This window comes from Plectropomus leopardus, chromosome 19 (assembly GCF_008729295.1).
Source record: "Plectropomus leopardus isolate mb chromosome 19, YSFRI_Pleo_2.0, whole genome shotgun sequence".
NCBI classification, from domain to species: Eukaryota; Metazoa; Chordata; class Actinopteri; order Perciformes; family Serranidae; genus Plectropomus; species Plectropomus leopardus.
The window spans coordinates 15,871,328-15,877,417 of record NC_056481.1 but is presented as its reverse complement, the minus strand read 5'-3'; the positions used below and the strand labels follow the sequence as shown (position 1 = coordinate 15,877,417).

The 6,090-nt window shown below is 37.0% G+C and overlaps 1 long non-coding RNA gene across 1 annotated transcript; it reads right to left on the bottom strand.

Annotated features, from left to right (window-relative positions):
* Positions 1-929, bottom strand: LOC121958445. Its single transcript, XR_006106852.1, has 3 exons — positions 833-929; positions 270-407; positions 1-36 (listed from the first exon to the last, which is right to left on the bottom strand). It is a non-coding gene; the product is annotated as an uncharacterized LOC121958445 (long non-coding RNA).
* Positions 930-6,090: the final 5,161 nt, after the last annotated feature.

Genomic DNA, 6,090 nt, shown 5'->3' with positions numbered 1-6,090 from the left:
ACGTAGACAGACATACTCCTCCCACCAGTCGCTAACCTGAAAAATGAAAACACACAGAGACACAATAAAATCTTTGTGAGAGAGCTAATATTGCAGTCGACTGGCAGTCACTCACATATTCAGACAGGATAAATAATTTAAACCACAGAACCTCAAAGAAATACATAATTAATAGAATTTTAAATTTCCTTTGGCCTGCTTTGCTTTGGACATTTACGTGACGCTTAAAGTAGCCTCACTTAACCAGAGCACTGAGGTCAACCACTTACGTAGTTGGTGGCCCAGAGAGCTTTGAGCTTGAGGTACCACTGCAGGCGGTTGCCGACGCCGCTCTCAAACTCTGCCGCCAGCTTGGTCATACGTTCGTACTCTGAGTCATCCATCAGTGGACGCACAGATTCCAAGTGCTAAACAAGAGATGTGCAAAAGAGGAGAATAATAAGCATCATGAGGCAGAAATGACATAAACAATAAGATTATATAGTCCATTAAAGACAGAAACTGAGAAAAAAATTACTAAATCAATAAATCAACTTAAATTTATGTCCCTGGTTGCTGATGGGAAACCAGTTCTGCTGCTACAACACCATTTGTCTTTTCCGTGCTCTCTCCTCATATGTGTCAAATATATGTCAATCTAAAAGGGTTTACAGATATCTTGCATTTTTATACATTTCTCAACCAGCTCGCAGCCAGACAAAACAATCAGACACTAACGAAGGGAATTTGGTGCAACAGAGGCAGAAACTGATGAACATGAGAAAGTGGTCCATCTGTTTCATGGTAAGTAATCAGCGTGCTGTCATTTCCTCTGCTTCGTGTGACGTCTCACCCTCTTGACCGTGTCCTTGATGGCAGGCACAGGCAGGTTTGGCAACGAACCCTGGTAGCTGTAGAGCAGAGGCTTCCTGCCAGAGAAGATCCGCACCAGCGCCTGGCGAATAAAACACAAGCATTCAAAAACAAACACACTTAAAATATTAAAGGGACTACATACATAGGACTAATTATTTTTGTAGTTATCTACCAATAGTTGTGCAGAATTTATTTTATAAAAATAAATAAGTTATAAAAAGCCATTTTAGAATTGGGGTGATTAGACACATTATATTACTTTTCCTCTTATCATCTATTTCAAAGTAAACTCATTTTAATGTCAAAGATATGTACAATCACATTTAAGACATTTTCAGACTTTTTCAGGACCTGCAGACAACCTGAATCAAAGAATGTGAAGACAATGAAAGGTATAGTTAGTCTAGTTTGGTACAGTAGAAACTTAAACCTTGATTTAATAATGTTTAAAAGTTAATTGTTGTTGGTGCAATCCAGCCTTTTACATGGACAGCCCAACAGACCAGAATAAAGAATAAAGAAAGGAGCAAAAGCAGTAATAACAAGGAGGAGACAAATGTGATTATTATAGACCAGTTTTGGGGCACGGACACAGAGGCGTGACAGCCAGAGTGGTTTACCTTAATTCAAATAATATAAATGTTTTTTCTTGAACAATCTATCTAAACAGTCAGCCAACAACCTCAAGGGAGGTAGGCATGTGTGTTAAACACAAACTGTTTAATCTCAAACACTTAAATCAAACACAAGAATACTAAATGAACATGTAAAATAACTGGTCACAGGTGAAAATGTAAATCATGCGCAAACAATTGCATTCTTAGGCAACAAACATTTGTGAACATCTGAAAGTGGACCCACCATGATGGACAAATACGCTTGTTTAAATGCCTGCAAATATGTAAGATTAGCATACAGGCAAACACGCATATGACCCAAGGTTGCTACATGTTCTTCTTAAATTAAGAAATTTTAGACAGCTTCATCTTTTGTAACAAAAACTTCTGTCAGACAAGTAAGATATTGTTAGGATAAATGACCGCTCTTTCACAGCTGTTTAGAAATTCCTGCTTGCTTTTGGAGTTTGTGGTTTGAAAAAAAAACCCATAACACTTCCACTGAGCCTCAACTGTCACATTTAGGTAACCAGCAGGCAGATTAGGACACTAACAATTGCATGAAAGCTATAAAAGAAAGAAAAATACACAAAAAGACCATGCAAACAGCCAACAGCAACATGATGCGTCACAATTCATAGGTGCGACTGCTCTGCAGCAGCTGATGGGAAACTGAGCCCTGAAGGTGGTAGCAAGAGCTGTGAAGGGACTTTACAGATGATTCATCAAACTGATGAAGAATTGCAAAAATTGTATGTGTATTACTTTGCAAAATACATTCATCTTATGCATGAGGGTTTTTAAGAGAAGCTCAAAAAGAGACACATTATTTATGAGTCCTTTCAAATGCAAAGTCAGCTTGAAACTGAAAGTTTGATGGCAAAGCGCTGACTGGCTGCTGATATCATTGGGTACATTTGTTTAAGGCAATAACTGCTTCTCGTCACACAGGGAATCGATTTTCCTCCACAAATAGCTATGGATAATGCCCTGAGGTGGAGTCCCTCTGACACTGGACAGCACCCCTGTGGATGCTACGTCTGCACTGACTGCCAGTGTCTAAAAAATGCGAAAACACACGCAATTCCCTTAGAGAGCTTAATCTGTATCGACTGTGTAGTAATCCCGAGCATCTCTGCAACTCTGAGTCACAATTTACTTAGAGCTCATGACTTTACAGCTGTTATAAAAAAAGACTGCCAGACAATGATACAGCTTAACAATGATATTTTAATTAAGCAGCAAATATAGTATAATTTGATAGAGTCATTAATTAGGGGAACTGGCTATAAATAGTTAATTCTGTGAAAAAAATGTTTTCTGAGGAAAACCCATAACCCTGAGTTTTTAACTTGGACTAAACCGCCACTAAACAAGTTTGCATTTTGATTTTTGGAAAAAATCCAGACAGAGAGCCGGTGGATCAATGTGAGACAGTGGGTCCAAAACAGGAAGAGGACAGGGAGAGACAGGGTCAGTATAAACTAGGTGACAGATGACACTCCTCTGTGGCGTTTAGATCTCCGAAACGTAAAAGCAAAATGTGCAAAATACCATAAGAACACCCAAATAACTGAACAGATAGTAACATTTAGAGAGTTTCTGACACACTTCGTCTTGAATTTTGAGCTCTGAAAGTACTGTTTTATGTTATTTTATGTTTAAATCTGCCAAAAAAAACCCAAATATATTGCACAATCCAAACATGTGACAAACAATACTATTAGTCAAGGTTGTATGCTGGCCACTGTGGACAGAAGCTGATATCACTATCACATAAAGCAGATTTGAATGAATCACATATTGTTTAAGTTAATCTACACCATGTGTCCTTGTTTCTGAGAGATGGATGTCAAAATGTCCTTCCCAGTGCTAACTTATCATCCAAGATACTTTTCTGGGTTACCCCGTATCTTATGCTCTCTTCTTGAATGAAACTGTGAACCTGTCCTAAACTAAAGGTCCAGTGTGTAAGATTTTGGGGGATATATTGGCAGAAACAGAATACAATATAATGAGTATGTTTTTTTTTTGTGTGTTTAATCACCTGAAAATAACAACTGCTGTGTTTTTGTTTCCATAAAATGACTTCTTCATATCTACGTACAAAGCGGATCCTCGTCTGTGGAGATCACCATGTTGTTGACAGAGCCACGTGCATTTTGGCATCGGCCGCCGTCGGTCTCTGACACACTTGGCACATGAGAGAAGTTTCAGGTGGTTGCAATCTGCAAACTTAGCTGCTAGATACCAATCAGTTCTAGTCACTAGACTAGACACTCGAGATGTGGGCATGATTGTTTTGATTCTCACCTCTCCTCAAGTGACATTGGTTACACAACCAGGATGTGAACGTAACCAACATTAGGTTAATTTTTAATAATTTGCAATTTTACTATACATCTATGAGGCAATCATACGGACTCTTAGACAAACAAAACCCCATTTGAACTCAGCAGTAAACATGCAGCATTACCTGAGTGTGACCTAACCCTAACATTAGATAAAAATGTATGGAAAAACTTCCATCACCCTTGAAAATCACTTTAAATGTAATGATTGTTTAGGATCTACTGGTTTTTTATGTTGTTTAGTAAAAAAAAAAACGTTAGAATGTTGTTTTTAGGAGTAATATATATATAAAGTTATCTATCCTTTGGTTTGTAAGATCTGACAAGTTGATTTAATTTTTTTTAATCAAGGAAACCAATTAATGTGAAAATGTAAGTAAATATAACTATTAATTTTAATTTATGTTTGTTGATTTTTAAGATTACTTAAAATGTAATTATATGTACTTAATTGTGAGACACCTGATTTGGGCATGATTGTTTTGATTCTCACCTCTCCTCAAGTGACATTGGTTACACAATCAGGATGTGAACTTCACCGACATTAGGTTAATTTTTAATAATTTCCAATATTATCTATTATCTATCTATGAAACAATTATATGGACTCTTCTCATGTGCACAGTAAACAAACACAGTTTTTTTATAGGAAACAACAATCACCAAAAAAATCTAAGCAAAACAGAGAGTTGTGAAAAAAAAAAAAACACCAAAAATTTTTTTTTAAGAAAAAAACAAATCGCCTAAAGCAAAAAAATGCATAAAGAAAAACAAAAGGCCAGGAGTTTTTTTTAAAAATCTCCAAAATCTTTAAGGACAATAATTGCCAAAAAGTTTAAAAGAAGAAAAAGCCAGAATTCTTTAAAGGCCCACAGGTTTGAATGGCATTTTTTCCACATTTTATTTTCTACAGAGGTTGGTGCTAAGCCCCCAATGTCTTCAAATCCTAGAAAAGTCCCTTGTTTTAAAATTTCACTTTATTCTTGCAATATGTTTTACTTCATTCTGTTTTAAGCCTACACGTTATTTACATTTTGTCAAATCAAACTGAGTATGTGGTAATTTATCTAATGTGCAGACCTTGAAACAATAACTAAGAAGAAATCTGGACCCAGTGGCTGGAGCTTGGGAAACACTGGTATAGAGTATAACTGTCACCTCTCAGTTTTCCAGTCATACCCACTTTATGCAATTCCAGAAATGTTTAGGGAAAACAGTACGCAGAAATATCAAATACACTGTTTTGACAAATGGTAAGGAACTGTACTTTATTTATCAGAGTATTGGGTGGCTGGTGTGTGATTTTTTTTTATAACCTTGACCCTCCCCTCTCTGAGTGACTGGGGAAAAATGCATCACCATCCCCATTATAATTTACCATATTTCACATTTCTTTTTAAGAAAACACACCTTTTAAAACAGTTGCAGGTTTTGAATACACAATACAACCACTTAAAGCTGACTCTGCCTTTGCTTAACCAGTTTAAAAACACATAACTCCCTATCCAGTGTTTAAAAAAATACCTGAAGCACCTCCCCTGATTTGCACCATTCTCTCCCCTCTGATAAATAACCAAACAGTCCCTAATGCCACTCTCCCCCCCTCATAAAGCATAACTTTGGCCCCTTTCTAGACAAGATAGCATAACTTGGTTGGTACCAATGCATGCCTTAGGCCATCTAATATAACGTGATATCTGTGTCAGCTAACTAGCTTTAAAACTAAGCCTACAACAGCAGGGCTTATTTGCTAACATCAGCCTGTCTACACCTCACCTGCAGCTCCACCTGTCTTACCTGGTCCTTCTTCACATCTTTTGGGCCTTTGTCTCTGTGCTTCTTTCATTTTCTAGTTCTCTCTGCACCCTAGCTTATCTTTTGGGGATTTTTGGTGAGGCATTTTGACTTAGCTGGTCAGGCTGCAGGTCATTTTACATCTTTACTGCTGTCCTCTTCTTCTTTTCCCAGTTTACTGGCACATCGCAAACAACTTAAAGGTGCATACCGCCACCTACTGTACAAGCGTGTAACATCACATCAGTTATCATCTAAAGTCCTCCCATTACAGTTTGACTCATTTGCTTGAACAGATTTGTCCACGCAAAGGTTTTCAAAACAGTTCACACACACAGACTTAAATGGAAAGTGTCTAGCCAAAATGACACATTTCCCTCACACTCACAAAACATTAAAAATATGAAGCAAAAGCAAATATTTCAATCATAAAAACTTATGTCAAATGAGTATACAATTATGTATTATATATA